General features: G+C 42.2%; 1 long non-coding RNA gene across 2 annotated transcripts in view; it reads left to right on the forward strand.

Moving 5' to 3' along the window:
- Positions 1 to 19,707, forward strand: part of LOC114898714 — a 62,350-nt gene extending 42,643 nt beyond the window's left edge. For both annotated transcript variants that reach the window (XR_003794449.1, XR_003794448.1), the window contains 2 exons: positions 16,184 to 16,247; positions 19,431 to 19,707. This is a non-coding gene — a long non-coding RNA (uncharacterized LOC114898714). The remainder of the gene's footprint in view (positions 1 to 16,183; positions 16,248 to 19,430) is intronic.
- Positions 19,708 to 20,672: the final 965 nt, after the last annotated feature.

Genomic DNA, 20,672 nt, shown 5'->3' on the forward strand with positions numbered 1-20,672 from the left:
TCCAAAGTACTCAGGTCCAGAAGTGGCAGAGTAAGGAAAAAAGAGTATAAGGATTGAAACTGGAGGAGAAAAATCTTAGTAGTAGGGTTATAGGGCCAAGAATTGAGGTAGATTTTTTGTCGAAGGATGTACAAAATGTGCCCGGGACAGCAGGTCAGACAGGAGACAGCTGCCTCAGAAGTGTTTAAAGTGTGGAGAGGTGGGAGTGAACAATGGTAATAGGTTTGGGTCTTCCATTTTGGGGTTGTCTCTGGTGGCCGCCTGCCGGCACAGTCAGTCTCACAATTCCTCGCACTCATCAGGACCTCAGCCACATTGGCCCTGAAATTTAATGACCCGCATTCCCCTCCTGTCTTCATGTCCCTCCTAACCAAGTGGGGATTCTGTGGTCCTTCAGTGTAATCATGCCTTGTGTATGTCTTTGTCTTTCTCCAACATGCTTTAATGAGGTTCAGTACTGCCTGGAGATCCAGCTATACTTCCCTAGTAAATTCACTCCCCAATTCCCAACTGCAGTGGATGTATAGCCCCCACTCCTATTGAGGCAGGTCCCTCCCCAAATGTTGGGCTGGTCCCATCTCCCCCTGTCTACTGAAGACCTTTGTCCTGCAGTTCTCCCCTCTCTCTCCTGAAACATCAATTATTTCTTCTCTACTTGATCAAAACTCTAAATTTCTTATAAAACTCTCTCTCTCTTTCTCTCAGTACTTCTTCTTCCTCTGCTTCAGGCCAGAAGCTGCAGAGGGCAGAAGGGATGGTGATCAGCTTATATTCTATGTCCCCACCTTGTGCGTCTCCTCATTTTCCCCTCCCTCACTAGGCTGCGTAGTGCTCCAAGGCCGCTGCTCAAGGAGAGAGAGGAGGTGCAGGGAGCAGGAAAGTTCTTACTTGACTGGCACTGTTTACTATAGTGCTGATATTTTCTGGCCTTAGTGGATGTTTAAAGCTGACTTTCTTCTCTTGGGTCTAACATATGTTTCTTGGTGATGCCCCTGTTGTGGTCCTTTGATGGCAGCTTCCTTGATACAGACCATGCCTTTCCTCTGGCTGCCCATTTACCATTCCTCCCTTAGCTCATGGGTATCTTTTGGTCCACACCACACATACTCTTGTTGGGGCTCCAAAGTTCCTCTGGGAAGTCATCATGGGCAGGGTCTGTATATAAAGTCACAGATCACCATCCTTATAAGTCACAGATCAGCATCCATAATGCTCCTATCAGCATTTTGGTCCTACTATCATGAGAGCACAGCTACTTCCCAACACAGCTCTCTCTACTCCACTATGCCAAGGCACTAGCCAGCCACAGTCTCTTTATTACATTTACAGGCATGGGTCCAGCACCAGTCTATTATGTCTATTATATTCTCCAAGTGATCCCTTAAGCCCTAATCACCTTGTTTGATGTGAAGGGCAAGCTTCTCCTCCCCACCTCCAAAACACTTCTATAACTTTCTCCAAAAAAATCAAATCACCTCCCCTTCAACTTCAGTCACAACCCTTTAATACCCTTAAGGTTGTTGATTAGAATTGCTTAGAATTGCAAAATGGGTTTTAAGATATCTCCTTTGCAAATCCTGTATAGATGGTTTAGCACCTCACTCTGGAATGTGGAGTCATTTTGCACCCATGGCTTTGTGCAAAGCCTTTGGGCTCTCAGTCAAGACTGAGGGAGAAAGAATTGTATTTTAGCATCTCGTTACACATATCCATATCTCTCTGTAATGAAATCCACGTGATGTCGCATTATATAAAGCTCGCTGGTTGAGAAAGAAAAGACAACACAAACTTGAGTAGTGAGAGTAACTGTAAAGTCTCTGACTTTGTCTGCTCGGGCTGCTGTAACAGAACACTACAGCCTGGGGTGGCTTATAACAACAGATTTTATTTCTCAGTTGTGGAGGCTGGGAAGTCGAAGATCAGGGTGCTGGCAGATACGGTGTATAGTGAGAGCCCACTTCCTGGTTCAGAGATAACAACCTTCTCACTGTGTCTTCACAAGGCAGAAGAGGTGAGGGAGTTCTCTGGGGTCTCTTTTAAAAAGACACTAATCTCATTCATGAGGGTTCCACCCTCATGACCTACTTATCTCAGGCCCCACCTCCTAATACCATCGCACTGAGAGTCAGGATTTCAACATATGCATTTGTGGGGATACAAACATTCAGTCTGTAGCAGCCATTTTCATGGTGGACCACCAGAGCAAAGGGGCATGGACACCCTCCAACTTCTGTTTCTCCTGAGATCTGGCCATTAATCTCTTCCTGGGTTCCTGCATACGTTTCTTGAGGCAACTTGAACGGACCTCTTTTCCTTGCCTTCAAAAGCCCATCCAGGGAACTTTCCAGAACTAGATTTGCTTCTCATCAAATACTTCTCTGTAGGACTGCTCCCCCAGCAACCCCTGATTTAATCTCATTCAGTCCTGCCCTCCAAAGCTAGGCCAGGGGACAACCAGGGAGGCATCAAACACAGGAGCTAAAACCTGAAACCAACAACAACGCAGCAACTTTTCAGGGCTCCAACGGGCTGGTTGGAACCTCTTTGCCTAGTATTTCCTGATTACTTGATAGGAAACCACTATCTCCAAGTGACACTCAAGGGCAGGGGCAGGAACCTTCTGGAGGATGGTGAAACAAGAGGAGCGTGTCTTCCCCCAGGCTGTCCTCCCAGAAGGCTTTCCTAAAATGCATTTCATTTCCTGAGTTAGAGTAGATACTAAGTTCTTTCTTGGGACAAGCGTTAGTTTCTCCTTGCAGGCCAGAAAGATGCTGCTTGTTCCTCAGACCCTTTTCTACTTTTTATATTTTCTTCTTTTTCCTCCTCTTTTTGGTGGCATTAACCCTTGACTCTACTCAATGGTCTTTAGCAGTTTTTGTCTTTTCTAGTCTTCTTGATGGGAAGGTATTTTCCCTGCCTGTCTATATCTAGCTTTTTTGTTCTTGATTTTTTTTACTACAGACATTTTTTACTACGGACAATTTATCCTTTTATTATCTTTTCCCTGTTGTGTTTTTGCTCCTTTGAAGGTCTTAGCTTTTATTTGCCTTTACTTTTCATGTTGTTTACTTTTTGTACATAATTTTACTTTGTTTCCTTGTAAAATATTTAATTTTTATTTAAAACATTCTTAAATACCTAGTTTTAAAAATAATAATTCTTAAGGTTTGGTTTATTTATTTATTTATTTATTCTGTTTTATCCTTTTCCAACTTCTGTTCCTGGCTTTAAATTTTTTATTTTAATTTTCATCTCTTCCTCTGTTTTTTAAATTTATAGTTAGTTTTACGATTTGTTTCTATCATAGCCTGCAAGAGGGGTGGGTGCAGGAATGATAGCAATTGGAAGAGGCCACACAGTGCAAGGGGATGATGGGCCACCTTCCTCCTGTCCTTCTGAGCTACTCTGCAGGCACCCTCAGAGGCTCCTGAAATGACTCCCCGTCACTCTGTAATTAACATTTGTCCTGCTTTGGGGCAGCCCAGCATCTTTTGAGTACTCTGGCATCTTTAAGGTATCAGCTTTCTTCTTCACACTTGTCACCACAGTGCTATAAAACCCAGGATGCTCTACACTGGGGCACCGCATCCATGTTCCAGGTAGGAGGAAGGAGGGAGGGGTTGAGTCTGTGTGAAGGAAACACAAGCTTCTCCATGAATTCCCTACACTCTCCTGCTTATGTCTCATTGGCTAGAACTGTGCGTCCCTAGCTCTGAGGGAGTCTGGGGTAGTGAGAATAATATAGAACTCTCTAACTTTGTCAAAGCCTTTACTTTTTTTTTTCTTAAAATAATCTCAAATTTAGAGAAAAGTTGCAAGTATGATATAAAAACCTCTTTTCCCTGAACTGCTGAGAGTAAGTTGCCAACTGATGCCCCAGCACCCCTGAAAAATTTAATGTGTGTTTCCTACGAAAAAGGGATATTCTCCTACATATTGTATAACTACAACACAACCATGGAAATCAGAAAATTGACATTGGTGTAGTACCACCTTTTAATCCCTAGATATTGTTAATGTTTTGCTATTTGTCCCAAGAATCTCCTTTATACCAAAAGTATCCATTTTGGAATCACATGTTGCATTTAGTTGCTGCTTCTCTTTAGTCTCTTCCATCTGAACCAATTCCTCAGTTTTTCCCTGACTTTCATGACTTTGACTCTTTTGAAGATTATAGGCTAATTATTTTGTAGATGTCCCTCATTGTTTCCTCCTGATTATTTTCAGGTTATGCACCTTCAGCAGGAATATCACAGGAGTGACCTGTTTTTTTCGTTGCACCCTAATAGGTGAGGCTTGACATCAGTTTATCCCGTTACTGAAGAGGCTTTCATTACTTACGTTGATGTCTGCTGGGCTTCTCCACTATGACATTTTTCTTTTCTCCTTTGTAACTAAAAAGTATTTTATAGGCAGTGCTTTGAAACTAGAGTCTGTCATACAGAGTGAAGTAAGTCAGAAAGAGAAAGACAAATACTGTATGCTAATACACATATATGGAATTTAAGAAAAAAAAATGTCATGAAGAACCTAGGGGTAAGACAGGAATAAAGACATGGACCTACTAGAGAATGGATTTGAGGATATGGGGAGGGGGAAGGGTAAACTGTGACAAAGCGAGAGAGAGGCATGGACATATATATACACTACCAAACGTAAGGTAGATAGCTAGTGGGAAGCAGCCGCATAGCACAGGGAGATCAGCTCGGTGCTTTGTGACCGCCTGGAGGGGTGGGACAGGGAGAGTGGGAGGGAGGGAGACGCAAGAGGGAAGAGATATGGGAACATATGTATATGTATAACTGATTCACTTTGTTATAAAGCAGAAACTAACACACCATTGTAAAGCAATTATACTCCAATAAAGATGTAAAAAATAAAATCCCATTTTAAATCCCATTCTTCAACAAACATTTAATTAATTTAGACCAGGAGTCAACAAACTCTTTGTGTAAAGGGCCAGAGTTATTACTATCTAGTAAGTATTTTCAGATTTGCAGGCCAGGAAGCCAAGTTGAGGATATTATGTAGGTACTTTCATAATGAGAGGAAAAAAATTTTTCCAGAACATTTTCACTGATGAAATTAAAAATATAATTATTGAGTAGAAATTTTTTTGTAGTGCAGATATCCTAATGAGAATAGAATTCTTTTGGGGGTGGAGGGAAGATTAGACTTAACTGGGGTTCAAGGTCAGTGTTCCCAATTATCAAATTGATTGCAAATGTTCCTCTGCAAAAATCATTCTGAGCCTGTGGGCCATACAGAAACAGAGGGCTGGATTTGGTCCACAGGCCATCGTCTGCTAACTCATGGATTTGTCTTTTACTCAATGGGTTACATTCTGTTGCTAACATGAATTTTGATGTTGAAATTTTCTCTGAGTTGACTGGTACAAGCTCCTTCAAGCTGACCTCTGTGTCCTTTTGCCACATCCCCATCATACTTTGAGCACTTCCTTGCCTTTGGCACAAGGTGTTCTAGGCTCCTTTTGCATGTTCTCTGCCCCAGCCTTGAAAGCAACCGTATCTTCACAGAGCCCTAGTGTCTTTCAGCGCAGAGTGATACTCAGAAGCTGAGCTCTGGGTGCCAGGGATGCTCATTGCTCCTGGGGTGTTACTCTTCCCAGGCCCTCTCAGGGGGCAGAGCTAGGATATACATGTGTGTTTACCAATGCCTCCAATTCCAATCTAATACCACAGGGGTGTTTCTACTTTTTCTCCCTTTCCACACTTGCAACTTCTTTTTCTAACAGAGAGAAACCTGGCTCCCACTATAATTAAATTACTTTCTCATTTAATCAATGCCCCCTGTAAGTAACCACCTTCCCATTCCCGTTCCCAGCCCTGCCCCTTACTGATGCTCCCTTCATCTTGCTCAGGCTCTGATAACCTTCTCTGGGCCACACTTGTGTGTGGAGGTCAGGTCATCATGCCCAGGCTCTGACTCCCATGACAAGCTGCCCTTTTACTTGGAACCTCTACTCACCTGTTTGGGCTGACAGCTCAGGATGGATGCTACCTTTTTACGGTTCACATCATGAATGTCTTCCTCACACCCCTCCCCCTGGACTCCAACACCTTTTCTGGGCTATCCCCACATGGATACCCTTCTCACTTTGCTTGGGCGCTGACTCCCCACATCAGCATTTCCCCTGCTTGTGTGGATGCCTCGCTACTCCGCTCTGGCTCTGACACCACATGCCAGATCGCTCCTCTCCATGGATGCCTACCTTGCTCTGCCTTACCTAACAGCTTCAGGACTGAATTGCTCAGGAAGGGGAAGGAGTAAGACTGCTTTTAAAAATCTTTACATAGTTACTGAGATTTTTTTTTTTGAGATCTAATAATAGCTAATGCTCATGGTGCTTACTGGGTGCTGGGCATTGTTCTAAACACTGTATACTGAACTCAGGTAATTCTCACGGCCTCTATAGGAGGTTGTATAATTATAATCTCTAGGTCATAAATAAAGAAATTGAGGCACAGAGAGGTTTAGTGACTTGTCCAAGGTCACTCATCTCATAAGTGATGGAACCAGGACTCAGGCAAATAAGTTCACCACACACCACAAGCAAAACTCTTCAGATACAGTTAAGCTCCACAGTGAACTGTCCCTGTTTTCATTTCTTTTCTTGTGTTTTCCAGAGAAAACACTACAGTCATTTGGTATAAGTTATTCCTATGCATATATTTGTACTTTCATTATACATATAGTATAACTTTGCATGCTTTTAAATTTTATGAATATTATACTGAATGCATGACCTTGCAAATTTCTTTTTTTTCTATCTACTTCATGATTTTAAGACTTATTCTTATTGCAATGCATAGCTTTAGTTCATTCCTTGAAATTGCTATATAATATGTTGTATGAATATACCACAATTTATTTATCCAAATACTGTGGGTGGACAGTTTAGGTTGTTCACAATTTTCCACTATTAAAAGCATTGCTGGAATTTCCCTGGTGGTGCAGTGGTTAAGAATCCGCCTGCCAATGCAGGGGACACGGGTTTGAGCCCTGGTCTGGGAAGATCCCACATGCCAGGGAGCAACCAAGCCGTGCGCTACAGCTACTGAGCCTGCTCTCTAAAGCCCGTGAGCCACAACTACTGAGCCCGCATTCTGCAACTACTGAGGCCCACATGCCTAGAGCCCGTGTTCCCCAACAATAGAAGCCACCACAATGACAAGCCTGCACACCGCAATGGAGTAGCCCCCACTCGCCGCAACTAGAGAAAGCCTGCGCACAGCAACAAAGACCCGACGTAGCCAAAAATAAATAAATAAATAAACAAAAATAAAAGCATTACTGAAATAAACATTTTTGTCTTTTTATGCAATTGTGCAAGTTTCTTTAGAATATGTGCTTAGCAGTGGAATAAGCTATGTGCATCTTCAACTATGCCTAAGTATTTTTCCAAAATGGTTCTTACTAGTTTACATTCCAACTAGGGGTGACTGAGTTCACGTTTTTTCACTTCCTTGCCAGTGTCTAGTATTGTCAGACTTTTAAAATTTTTCTAGTCTGATGTGTGTAAATATTCTTATTAATTTTCTAATTTACCTGTCCCTGATTACTAGTGAAGTTGAGAATATTTTCTTAAATGTACAGAATTTGGGGTTTTCTCTTTGGTGAATTATCTGTTCATATCATCTGTCTATTGAGTTTATCATTTTCTTACTGTTTGAGGAATTTTTCAAAGTATGAAATGGATGCAAATTCTTTGCTCAGTTATAATTTCTCCTATTGTGTGGCTTGTTTTTTTCATTTAATAGATGGTATTTTTGTTGCGCAGAAGATTATAATTTTCAGGCAATCACACTGATTACTTTTTTATGGTTTACATTCTTTGCATGTTGTTTAAAAATGTCTTCCCTACACAAAAGGCATAAAGATATATCTGTATTTTCTTTTTAGAGTTCTAAAGTTTTGCTCTTGAAACATCTAAGTATCTACTCATTTGAAATTTATTTTTGTGAATATTACGAGGTAAATATCTAATTTCATTTTTTTTCATATGGATACCTAATTGTCTCTGCATCATTTATTTAGAAGTCTGTCTTTTCCCTGTTGATTTAGGATGCCATCTCTGTTGTTTACCAGGTTTCCACATGTGTGGGTCTGTTTCTGGTTTCTTTAATCTGTTCCACTGGACTGTTTGTCTCTCCCTGTATGAATACTACACTGTCTTAATTATAGTAGCTTTTAGAAACAAGTCCTCATATCTATTAGGGTAAGACTCTCCTCCTTTTGTCATGGCTGAACTTGGCTCTTTGCTTTTCCATATTAATTTTATAATCAGCTTGTCAAGTCTTTTGTTTCTTAGCTTTTTACAACTTTATTAAGTTACATGTACAAAACCTGCACATTTTTAACATGTACACTTTGTTGAGTTTCAACATAGGTGTATACCCATAAAGTCATTGGCACAATCCAATAAATTAATATCCCTGTAGCAAACAGACTCTGTGAGCTGCTCTAGCAAATTAATCGAACCCAAGGAGGGGGTGTTGGGAACCTCTGATGTATAGCCAATCATTCAGGAGTACAGGTAACGACAGTGTGGACTTGTGACTGATACACTGAATTGGAGGGGGTCATTGGAACTTCCAATCTACAGTGGGTTGGTCAGAAGCACAGATGATAACCTCGGCCTGCAACTTGCGTCTGAAGTGGGTGGGGGTGGGGAGTCTTGTGAGACTAAGCCCTTAATCTGTGGAGTCTGATGATTTCTACAGGTGGATAGTGTCAGAATTGAGTTGAATTGTAGACAACTGGGGTCTGAGAATTGTTTGTTGTTGTTATGGAAAGCACCTCCACGCCTGCAGTGGAACTGGGTCCCAGAACCCCAAATATTCATGAATTGGTGTATCTTTCCATTTGTTTAGGTCCTCTGTGCATTCTCTCAGCAATGTTTTGTACTTTTGAGTTTAAATATCTTGTACATTTTTTGGCAAATTTATCCCTGGATTGTATTTTTATGCCATTATAAATGGTATTTTAAATTTTCAATTTCTGTTTTTTTGTTGCTAATATATAGAAATACACTTGATGTCAACCTTGTATCATGCAACCTTGATGAACTCACTAAAAAGTTCTGTAGGCTTTTTTTTTTTGGTAGATTCCCTAGGATTTTCTATATAGAATATCATGTCACTTGAAAGTACAGACATTTTCACTTCCTTCTTTCCGATATGTATGCCTCTTACTTCTTTTTCTTTCCTTATTGCATTAGCTAGGACCAAGCTGTCTTATAAAGTCATTATGGCACCAAATTGACTGCCATAAAGTCATTCATAATATTCCTTTATTAATGCTTTAATGTCTGTAGGATCTATAGTGCTTACCCCTCCCTCACTCTCGATATTGGTAATATATGTCTTCTCTGTTATTTTTCTGATCAATCTGGCTAGAGATTTATCCATTTTATTGATCTTCTCCAGGATTCAGCTTTTGGTTCCATTGATTGTTCTTTGTTATATTTTGGTTTTCAATTTATTTTCTGCTCTTTATTTCCTTTCTTCTGCTTTGGGTCTAATTTTTCTTTTTTCCTAATTCCTTCAGGTAGAAGTTGAGGTTATTGATTGTAAATCTGTATACCTTTCTAACATTAGTGTCTAGTGCTATAAATTTTCCTCTAAATCTTGCTTTAGCTATACCGCACATATTTTTATATGTCTTATTTTCACTTTCATTCAGATCAAAGTATTTTCTAATGTCCCTTGTGAATATTTGTTTGAAACATGAGATGTTTTCAGAAATGTTGCTTAGTTTACAAATACTTGGGAAATTTTCAGGTATCTTCCTATTCTTAATATCTAATATATTCCCTTTTTGGCCAGATAACGTATTTTGTATGATTTGAATCATTTGAAATTTTTCATAACTTGCTTCATGGCCCAAATTATCTATCTTAGTATTTGTTCCATGGGCACTGGAAAGCAATGTGTATTCTGCTGCTGTATCACAGAGTGTTCTCAAAATATCAGTTAGGTCCAATTGGTTGTAGGTTTGTTCAACTCTACTTTATCCTTGCTATTTTTTGTCTACTTGTTCTATCAATTATTGAAATGGGAATGTTGAAAACTCCTGTTGTAATTGTGGATTTGTCCATTTCTCCTTGTGTTTCTATTAGGTTTTCTTTCATGTATTTTGAAACTCTAATATTAGGTACATAAATATTTTAGGACTACTGCTTCCTCTTAAGGAATCGACCCCTTTATCACTATGAAATGACTCTCTTTTTCCTGGTGATATTTCTTGTTCTGAAACTTACTTTGTCTGATATTAGTATAGTCACTACAGCTTTCTTTTGAAATAGTAACATGATATATCATTTTCATCCTTTTACATTTAATCTGTCTTCTCCTATATATTTAACATGGGTGTCTTAGAAAATAATTGTCTTTTTAAAAAATCCAATCTGACAATTTGCCTTTTGGTTAGACTGTTAAGACTAACTGCATTTAATGTGATTATTGACATGGTTGGGTTTAAATCTATCATCTTGCTATTTGTTTTCTATTTGTCTCTTCTTAATTTCCTTTATCCTTTTTTTCCCTGTCATCTTTTTGGTTGATAATTTTAATGATTCTACTTTATCTCCTTTATTAGCTTATTAGCTATACTCCTTTGTATTATTCTTTTCGATTGTTGCTTTAGGGTTTATAGTATTCATCTATAACTTATACAGTCTATCTTTACCACTTTGTGTAAAATATACCATCTGTACAAAGTATATTTGCATTTCTTCCATCCCAACTTTTGTGCTATTGTTGTCATATATTTTACTTCAACATATGTCATAAACCCTATAATAAATTATTATTATTATTACACTAAACAGTAAATTATCTTTTAAATATATATTTTTAATTATTTAAAATTTATATTTACACAAGTATTTACCATTTCCAGGAATTTCTTTTATTCTTTTATGTAGATTCAAATTTTCACCTAGTATCATTTTCCTTTTGTACTTCCTTTAACATTTCTTATACTGCTGGTCTGCTTGTGATCGTCTGTCTTTGCTTTAAGACTTTATCACTAGTTTTAAGCAATTTGATCATGATATGTCTTGATATATTTTTCATGTTTGTTCTGCTTAGGGTTCATTGGGATCTGTAAGTTTACAGTTTTGATCAAATTCAGAAAATTTTTAGTAATTATTTCTTTAAATATGTTTTCTGTTCCTCTTTTCTGGGTCTCTGATTATATGTATATTATGCAGTTTCATGTTGTCCCTCAGTTCACTGATGCTCTGTTTATTTTTTATCAGACTTTTTCTTGGTGTTACATTTTTAATTGTTTCTATTGCTATGACTTTCGGTTTTTAAAGTCTTTTCTTGTAGACAGTCTAATAATACGTTATAATCTCATCTAGTACGTTTTTCAACCTATAGAATTTGATTAGGTATTTTGTTATGTCCTCTATATCTCTCCTTATCGTGTACACTCATTCTTCTACATTCTTGAACACACAGAGTATATTTATCATTATGTTTTAATGTTCTTGTCCACTTAATTCTATCATCTGTGTCATTTCTGAATTTGTTTCAATAAATTTACTTTTCTCTTCATTAAAGGTTATATTTTCCTGTCTCTTTGCATGCCTTGGCTCACGGGCCCAGCCACTCTGCGGCATGTGGGATCTTACTGGACCGGGGCACGAACCCTTGTCCCCTGCATCGGCAGGCAGACTCTCAACCACTGCGCCACCAGGGAAGCCCTCATGCCCTCTTTTGAAACCTTTTTTTCCCCTTGGCCTTCGGGAAATCACTCTCATCACTCTCTTCCTACCTCACTGGCAGCTCCTTCTCAGTCTCTTTTGCTAGCTCCTCCTCATCTTCCTGACTTTTTTACCCATACTTACTACCTAGATGGTCCACCAAATCCATGGCTTTAAATACCATTTATATATTGATGATTTCCAACTTTACATCCCTACTTCCACCCCTTATCCTGCATTTAACTCCTCTCTTCAACTGCCTACTTATTATACATCTCCACTGCATATTCAATAGATATAATTAAACAAGTCTCAAACTAAACTGATCTTCCGCCTCAAATCCATGTACCCTGTAGTCTTCTCCTTCTCCATAAATGGCATCGCCACGCTACCAGTTATTCAGGTAAAAATATTGGGGCTAGTCTTTGCTCCTGTCACATTCACATGCAGTCCATCAGCAAATTCTGTCAGCTGCACCTTCAAGTCCAATAATTTATTACCACCTCTACCAGTACGCAGTAGTCTCAACTGCCACCAAATTCTCCAACAGCTTCTTATTCCACGTAGAGTAGGCTCAAAGTCTTTGCTATGGCTCACAAGGCCATTCACGATTAGTCATCCTTGCTAATTCTCTGACTTCATCTCCTACTCCTCCACGCTCACTCTGATTCTACCACCCTTACCCTCTTGCACATTCCCTCCTTGTTCACCTGCACCTACTATTTCCTCTTTCCAGAGCACTTTTTCCCCAGCTATCCCCATGGCTTACTCCATCACTTCATTTGGGTCTCTACTCACATGTCACCTTACCAAAGAGACTGTATCATCTTTCCTGCCTTATTCATCTGTAAACATTTATAACCACTTGCCAAGTTGTTGATTAAGTAATTATCTATTTCAGCCCCACCTCCCACCCCCACTAGAATGTACCATGGCAGCATGACTGAGAATTACTACCATTGGCTATATAATAAATTATTTTAAAAAACAAACAGTAGCAGAGGGGAGTGATCAACAGGATCCAGTGCATTAGAGAAGTCCAAACTGGTAAGTGCTGGAAAACGTCTACTGGACTGGGCAGCTGGAAGGACTAGCAACATTGAGAGCAGTTTGTGCAGGTTTTTGTTGGCTGGAGGCACCAGACTGCAGTGGGTTGAAGACGTCCTTTCCTTCACAGTCTCCTAGTTCTTCCCTCAAAAAACTCTTCCTCGCCCTTCACAGCTCTCAGTCCTAATAGTCACACGGTCATACCTGTGTATGAAACACTCCCCATGGGGCATTGTCAGTCCCTGCTCTCCAGCAGGGCACAGTCTGGTGGAGGAGGGCCCAGGGAGCTCCCAATCAGATGGGGTGTGTGTGTGTGTGTGTGTGTGTGTGTGTATGCAGAAATAATAATCATTAAAAAACAACAAATGTAAAAAAGCAAATCAGGAAGACACCTAAAGTCAAATGAATGCATGCTAAAGGGATGCCCGAGAGAAGAGGTTGACTCCAGAAGGAAGGCAGGGACACCCCTGCTGGCTCTGCAACACCAGGACCAACTGGGACATGAAGTCCGTAATTCATAGCCGATCAGTCCTGGGGGGCCCAGTGCTCTGACCCCTTTGGAAACTGCTCTCTTCTCTGACAGCTGAGCCCTTCTCCTCGGAGGCCTAGGGCAGGAAGGTTTCTCTGTGAGATGTACTCTGGTGCCCCGCAGCCAGGATGATGGACGAGGAGGCAAGAGAGCTGCTCGGGGCGGCTGAGACCAGTGGGGCTGAGCAGGGAGAGAAATATGGCAGCGACACAGCTCTGTGTGTAGAGAATGATGAAGGCTCAAAGGCAGAACCCTGGGGAGCACCAAGTTTAGCAAGGGGAGTGCATGAAGAAAGCAGAGAAGGGCTGTCAGAAAAAGATGGAGAAAACAAGAAATGCGAAGACAGTTTCACCATGAGAGAGGGAACGCCAAGAGTGACTGCTGAATGCTCCACAGAGGTGCCTGCTGTAAGGCCTGGAAACACCTCCTTTAGATTTGATCATTAGGAGATCTCTGGGGAAATTGGGGAGAGCAGGATCAATGGGCTGAGCAGCAAATGGAAAGTGAGGAAGGGTCAGTGGGGTGCCAGATTTAGCAAATAAAAATAGAGGATACCCAGTTAAATTTGAATTTATCTGAAATTTGAATTTAAGATAAACAATGAATAATATTTTTAGTATTAGTAGAATAAACCAATTATTCGTGGCTTATCTGGAATTCACATTTAACTGGGCATTCTGTACTTTGTGTAGTAATCCTAACAGGGTGGCATGTGGACTTCTCTCTCAAGCAACGTGGCTGGGAATAAAAGATGAGTACCAGGGCCATAGATGGAAGGGGACCCAGGTCAACGGAAAATTATGTCTAGATGGGATTGTCTGAGCGTGTAGAGCAGACAACAACACTTCCTGTGGTCTGTTTGTAGGCTGAAGGGAAACAGCCCATAGTGGGAAAGGCTAAGGACACAGTTGAGGGAGTAATTGATTATGTAAACCATGGGCCTCTAGCCAGGGTGAGAAATCACTTCCCACCCATAAAAAGCAGACAGTCCCTCCCCAGCCCTCCATCCCACGAAAAGTTCAGGAAACACAAATTTCCAATTTTAATTTGCAAGTTGTTTGCTGCTACTTTGAAACTACAGGATTGTGGGTTTAATATGGAATCTTTCCAGTAAAAATCTTTTTATTTTGTTCTTTTTCTTGGTGTTTTAATGGACCACCATAGTTGCGAACATTTTTCTAAATAGATGAATCCACTTTGTCAACTTTGTGTCTCAAAATCCCATCACCAGAGCAAATTATTTTTAATGGCTAGATTCCATTACCAGTTCAGGCCACAAGCCTGAGTTTTTGAAGCAAATTAATCAGGTTAGTGCTGTAACCCAGCTCCTCCCTCCTCTTTTTCTCTATTTTAAATCTTACTGTGAACGGTGAATTTGTCAAAGCCCCTTTTGATGATGAAAGATTGATAGCATTGGAGTCACCACATGATATATTCAACAGCTGTTTTTCTTCCTCATTACACCCTATTCCAGGGTCACATCTGGTTTGAAAAACTGGAAAAATGATGTCTTTTTGTTTATTTTTGTTCATTTTCCTCTAATTCCTTAGATTTCTGCCAGATTGGTAGCCTTCGTGACTCTTTTGTTTCTATGCTTGTGAGACAGAAAGGAAAAAGCACCCCCCTTTCCTCAACTCCTAACCCTAAGTCTGTCTGGTCTTAGCCCAGTCCACAAAGGCTAATTCTTTGCTGGGTTTTAGGCATGTGGGCCTCACAGCAGAAGCAGCACTGTGGCTTCCACTGCCTTTCCTAAGAATGTCCCTGGCTGCTGTTGGGACGTTAGCAATGTCCCTCCTTCATAAGGGTCTCTGAGACTTTTAGTAAGGAAAAAATAAATAAATAGATAACAACATTGGGATACACAAATTCCTTTTTTCCCAAATTACTTGTTCTATATTAGCTTCAAAATAAGTGTTCACCAGCTTTGTGTTAAAGAAAGCACCAGTGGACTGCCCACAGTACTGCTTGTTCTGTTTCTGGTCAGCTCCAGGCATCAGCAGAATCCATGTAAGTGGAGAACAATTGCTTTGAACAGATATCCTCAAGATAATCCATAATTTTTCCTTTTGCTTCCTCTCTCTTAGTACTCTGATTAGAGGTTGGTCGTCTTTGACACCTGGAATTCAAGACTGGGTCGGGGGAGGTTATGTTTGGGACCTGATCTCAAATGAAATATCTCTACGCAGTTAATGAGTAATTTAAGACTTTTTCTATGGTGCTTATCCCAAAAAGTAGACAAGTGCAGAGAGGGCTGGAGTTAAGCTGGGGCCAGGACAGGACATGAAAGGGAAATTTCTTTATGGATCAAAATATTTGCAGAGTTTCAAGCAGGCGTGGTACCAACAGGCCCCTCTGTTGACTGCTTCCTTCTGCTAAGCTCACCAGGGCATCAGGGTGGAGTGGCTCAGTATCAGGGACGATGTCTCCTGGAACATGTGGCCTAAATCACCTTATCTGAAGGTTGAAGCTCTCAAACTGTTCAAGCCAGAAAGGACTTTGAAGTCCCTGTAGCCCAGGGTCTGCCCGACTTTTAATTTCATGGTCTGTTAGGACTTGGGAGGGAAATAGTTTAAACAATAACAGGTTGTCAATTTTTATTTTGCTTATTGAACAAATAAAATATTCATCTTCTGTCATCATTTCAAAAAAAAGGCACTTTAACATAAAAATATGAAAGACTTATTCTTACTCTTAACATAAAGGTTTTATCCCAGTTCTTTCCCAGAAGGTCAGTGTCAAGCTTACACCAACGTTACACAAATATATTAGAATACGTGTGTGGACGTGCATGCATCCAAATGCACACATGGTTATCATCATGGCACAAAGGAAACACCTGGTAAATAACAGTCATTATTATTATATTTCCACAGACCAGGAAGTCTTCATAAACTGGCCTCTGGGAACTGCAGATAGAGCAACCCTTTCCTCTTCCAGGTAAGGAAAAACTGGTCTAGAGTAGACGTGACTTGTCCAGCTAAGGTCCATGACCAGTTACTGAACATACTGAATAACTTGAGTAGAACTCAAGTCTCTTGACCAAGTATGATGTATCTCTGAAGTTTCCTAGAAAAAATTGAATTTGGCAAATGGCTGGAATCATTGGGCATCTGTCCAGTGTCTGGAGGGATGGGCAGGGAGCTAGCACTTTAGTGGGGCACAATGAGGTCGGTCAAGAGCCACCAGGAGGTCTGGCTACTGCTGCCTTCCTTTCCAACCCCAGAGAAAAATGAAAACAGGAGTAGGTTACCACCTGGGGGTGAGGGGTGAGGGAGTCCCCACGTGAGGCAAGAGGAGGTGAGTAGCTGTGCTTTGCAAATCTTCCTCTTTCTGCCTTCAGTCCCAACACAGAACACCTGCTGAGCCTCTCAGGTCCCGCCTCTCACAACTCCGCTGGGGGTGCCCCCCTCTGCTGCATGAGGTCCTGCCCTCCCAGTCACCAGTCACAGCGAGATGCCCCAACACTATGACTTGTTTTTGCTGTTGTGATTTGGGGGCTATTCTTCATTTCCTAAGCCTTGGTGAGGGCCACTGGTTCAGGTAGGACTGTGTTTAGTGGCTGGTAACACACCCATGTCAGTGAGGCTGCTTTTCGATTTGACGTAGCAGGAAATCAGGTTGCCTGAGGCAGGCTCCTTCAGCCTCTCTGCTCCATCATCCTTTGCTTATGACTTTCATCCTCATGATTGCCTCCTGATCACATGTTCCAGGCAGGAAGAAGAAAAAAGACAATGATAAAAAAGGAAGGGGTGGGCCTATATCAGGAAATCCAACCTTTCTCACAAAAGCTCCAGTAGCTTCTGCAGATGCCTCATTGGTCAGAGCTATGTCAGAGCTCCTAGGTCCAAGGGAGGCCGGGAAATATGTTGTGTCTAGGCAACAAATTGTGATTTATTAGTAAGGAAAGAATGGATAATTGGTAAGAAACATTGTCTGCCAGGAAGGCATAATGAGTAAAATTGAGCCTCTTTGTTTCCCTTTATCTCTAAAGTCTACTTCACCAGGTCACGTTTGAAGGAACTGTTAGTCCAGATCCAGAAACCTTGACATCTATATGGGTCTTCACTGAAACCTCCATGCACATGTGCAGTAGATCACATGGCACACCTAGCCAACCTTTTCTACAAGCCTCTTTATGCTATTATCTACCTCCTCTCAGTACTGCTCCAATCTCCCTCTCTTGATAAACAAAGTAAAACAGGTCTCTCTTCACTCACACCTCTGACCTCCTGTCCTATGTTTCCATGTTTTCCTTCACTGGTCTCTGTGCCCTTTCTTGTGGAAATTGACTTGGTCTCTGGGCTTTTACAAGTCTAGGCCTCTACCCATCACCCCTATAAGCACAACCATGGCTGAAAACAAAGAATCTGGGAGATTACATTGGGGCCTGTAACACATCCTTTTATATTTCCCCAGCTACCCAGGTGATGAGTGAACCCATGTAAACTCCAGCCCTGCTTACACATACCACATCTGTAGACACCTGTCAGGGCCAGTGAGCCCCTCTCTGCTGCCATGGAGACCCGGCCGCAGCCTTCCGGCTCAGCCTCTGGCTCTCCTTGCACTCTGTTTTAGTCCAAATTTTCCCTCTCCACGTTCATACCCATCCTATTGGATTCAGCCCAATAGTTTTCATTTACTCCTTCAAAGGCCTACTTAAGATAGACTCTGAGAAGACTCTCTCAGTTAACCTCGCCTGCCTCCAAGCCAGCCAGTCCACGGTGCTACTCTGAAAGTAAGCCCCTGTTTTATATTATTTTTATTTGACTTGGTATTCAACTTTTGGATCTCATGTCTGTTTTCTTTATAGCTGTTTTCTCTCCACCATTAGGCTGTGAGCAACCTGAGGGTAAGGGTAGGGCCTGGGTCTCCCATCAACCCCTCAGAACAAGGGTTACTCTTTTTTTTCTAGCTGGTGTGTTTTGGGCACCTTCCATGTGTCAGACACTGAGGGAGGTGCTAAGGATATAAGGCAGATGCAGTCCCCGGCTTCCCTCTTCTGGTCCTTTTCCTACCCCCAGGATGGTGCTCTGTTGATCCATCTGACTGACCACTGTCATGATGGAGATGAGGGAGGACATTGGGATTCAGCCCCCAGAGATGAGCCCCATCACTGTCTTCCTGGACTCCAAGTTCATACCACTCTGGCAGCTCCTCTGAAAAGTCCCCAGGTCTCCTCCCAGTATCCCGGCTTCCGGTGTTACTGTGTTGGCTCTGCCTGCCTGCCTACAGCACAGCCAGGGACTGAAGGAGCATTTATCCCAAATGAGGGCAGTCAGCTGAATTTCCAAGTAACAGATTTTTTCCACTTCAATTTTTCTCTTTTGCCCAAATAACGCATTCATTTTGTGGAAAAGGGATGGGACAGTTCTTCTAAGGGTTAAAGATTTTATGAGGAATACCTGGGGGATGGGCAGGGCTCAGCCAAAGCCCTTCTCCTGTTGGGAGGGAAGGCAAGAGGAAGCAATGGAGAGGGCTCTCCAGCCCCCAAGGATGACCGAGGGGATGAGGTCAAGCCAGGGGGCCGAGCCTTTTCTCCTCCCACCCGATTCTCCACCCACCATCCCTTCATCTCTTTCCCTTTTTTTGTCTTCTTCTCTTTCTCTCTTCTTTCCTGTTTTCTTCTGTCCCTCTCCTTCTTTGTTCATGAATTCATTCATTCATGCATTCTCTCAGTGGGCATTGCTTTAGCAGGTGCTGTATGTCAAACACTGTGCTATAAGCTAAAAATACAGAGTAAAAAAGTCAAGGCTCAAGGCTTTTATGGTCTAGGGCCTGTGGAGGGTGGGGCACCCAGATGACAGGCTGGGGGGAGGAGTGACAATTGGCAAAGAGAGTTAACTGCTAAGTCTCCAAGTACATTCAGAGTCTTAGGCAGTACATCTAAAACAGGGAAAACTGGGATCAAGGAGACAGGACTCAGAGAACCTCTAGTGTGTATCCATGCCGCCTGGCTCATTCATCTCTCCTATCCTATCCTAGGCAGAGACATCTCAGTGGTAAAGAACATGGACTGTGTGAGCAGGCTGCCCCCCATTCAAATCCCAGGTCTACCACTTTCTGTGATCATAACAAGTCACCTAATCTTTTATTTATTTATAACAGATTTTCTTTTTCTAGGGCCATTTTGGGTTCACAGCAAAATTCAGCAGAAAGTACAAAGAGTTCCCCGTGTACAGCTGCCTCCCCCGCCAGGCACAGCCTCCCCTACTATCAACATCCTACACCAGAGCGGGGCGTCTGTTACAGTCGAGGAAACTACACTGACACATCATTATCACCCAAAGTCCATAGTTTACCTTCAGGTTCGCTCTCGGTGTTGTACATTCTATGGGTTTTGACAAGTGTGTAACGACATGTATCCACCAGTATACTGTCATTACAGAAATAGTTTCACTGCCCAAAAAACTCTCTGTGTTTGCCTTCCGTTGGTCTTCTTATTCTCAATTTCTTCTTCTTTGGGTGATCATGGGGATAACACGTGGTAATATATTGTACATGAGTGCCTTGCTTTAGGTGTGAGTTATTAGTATAATATTCCCATGAAAAGCCCAGAGGCCCTCCCCCAGTGGGCCCTGATCGTATTGCACGGTATTGGAGGAAGGAATGGACCAGGTGGCGAGGGGTGAACGCTCTCCGGAACAGTGAGATGACACACTGCCTCAGCTGGTTGGGTGGTAGGCTACTTGGGGAGCAATAGTGGAAGGAGGATATGGAGACGCACAGGATTCCAAAGGGGCTCTGGACTGCTCTCTGCTCCCGAAGTAGCCCATCCAACTTTATCCAGGCAGTCCTCTGACTGCTCTTGGCAGGGGTTTAGAGAGCCTGTGTGAGTCCGGTCCACGTGGCTGATGTGGGGAGGGAGGGAGGGCTCGTGCCCAGGCTGGGCCACGCTGGCTTTGGAGAAATGGTTCCTGAAAGTCCCTGGCAGGAAGAGGGCTGCTGTAGGCTGTTAATCTGCAATGCAAATCGACAAGTAAACAGCCTCCAATGAGAATCTCAGATGCCAGAGGCCGGGTTCATTGCAGAGACCCAGACACTCATCCTGGGCTCCAGGTGGGGGCCAGCTCGAGGGAGACTGTGCATGAGCTGAGGCAGAGCTGCTGGCCTCTCGCCCCTCCCATATCCAGATAGGTATGTTGCCCAGGAGATCTCAGTCTCCTCCTGCCCCCAGACAGGCACAGGGAGAAGAAGACTTGACAGTACAGATGGCACAAATATATCACCTGTTGTTCAGCTGGGAAAACTCATTCTAGGGTCTGCTTGGGCTGACTAGACAGAGCAAATGAACTGGACCCTGGTGCTAGAGACATGGGTGGGCTGCGTGGTGGGCTTGGGAGTACATGCTCAGTCTCCACCTCC

The sequence above is a fragment of the Monodon monoceros genome, unplaced genomic scaffold (assembly GCF_005190385.1).
Source record: "Monodon monoceros isolate NGI ecotype Baffin Bay Population unplaced genomic scaffold, NGI_Narwhal_1 Super_Scaffold_18, whole genome shotgun sequence".
Taxonomy (NCBI): Eukaryota; Metazoa; Chordata; class Mammalia; order Artiodactyla; family Monodontidae; genus Monodon; species Monodon monoceros.